At 39.5% G+C, this 946-nt stretch overlaps 1 non-coding gene across 1 annotated transcript; it reads right to left on the bottom strand.

Annotated features, from left to right (window-relative positions):
• Nucleotides 1–318: 318 nt before the first annotated feature.
• TRNAS-GGA (transfer RNA serine (anticodon GGA)) lies at nt 319–391 on the bottom strand. The gene has a single exon. It is a non-coding gene; the product is annotated as a tRNA-Ser (tRNA).
• Between the last annotated feature and the right edge of the window lie 555 nt (nt 392–946).

Here is a 946-nt window from a genome sequence, read left to right as displayed (position 1 = left end):
TGGAAAACAGATGTAGGCTGCTTAAAAACTAAAAAGTAGAGCTACCATGCTGCTGCTGCTGCTAAGTCACTTCAGTCGTGTCTGACTCTGTGTGACCCCATACACGGCAGCCCACCAGGCTCCCCTGTCCCTGGGACTCTCCAGGCAAGAACACTGGAGTGAGTTGCCATTTCCTTCTCCAATGCATGAAAGTGAAAAGTGAAAGTGAGGTCGCTCAGTTGTGTCTGACTCTTTGCGACCCCATGGACTGTTCCTCCCTCCATGGGATTCTCCAAGCAAGAGTACTGGAGTGGGTTTCCATTTCCTTCTCCACGGGATCTTCCTGACCCAGGGATCGAACCCGGGTCTCCTGCATTCCAGGCAGACGCTTTAACCTCTGAGCCACCAGGAAATTAATTACAAATAGAAACTGAGTCACAGACTTAGAAAACAAACAATGTTTGTTATTGTTAGAAAACAAACTAGGAAAGGTGAAGAGGAAGGATAAATTGGCAGTTTGGGATTGACATATATACATTACTATATTTAAAATAGATAACCGGCAAGGACCTATTATACAGCACAAGGAACTCTGTTCAGTCTTCTGTAATAACCTAAATGAGAAAAGAATTTGAAAAAGAATAGATATATGTATGCATATAACTGAATAACTTTGCAGTATACCTGAAATTAATACAAAAAATCAACTGCAGTATATAATTTAAAGCACAATTTAAATCACATTTTGATAATGGTTGATGCTTCATATTTTCAAATTAGAGCAAAAAGCAAGTTTTGGATTAGACTGGGTCTGAATTGGTGTAAAACTGTATTGGTCTTTCACAAAGAGCAAAAGAGAAGGAAGAAAGACAAAGCTGGGGAATTTATGATACTGGATGAACAAGCTGATGAAGTTTGTCTTCATGGATATTGTGATAGGGTTTTTAATTACATGCAAAGAGTTTTT

The sequence above is a fragment of the Bos grunniens genome, chromosome 1 (genome assembly GCF_055505025.1).
Source record: "Bos grunniens cultivar Pamir isolate PY7600 chromosome 1, Bosgru_T2T1.0, whole genome shotgun sequence".
NCBI classification, from domain to species: Eukaryota; Metazoa; Chordata; class Mammalia; order Artiodactyla; family Bovidae; genus Bos; species Bos grunniens.
The sequence above is the reverse complement of the archived record's forward strand: the minus strand, read 5'-3'. Positions and strand labels throughout refer to the sequence as shown.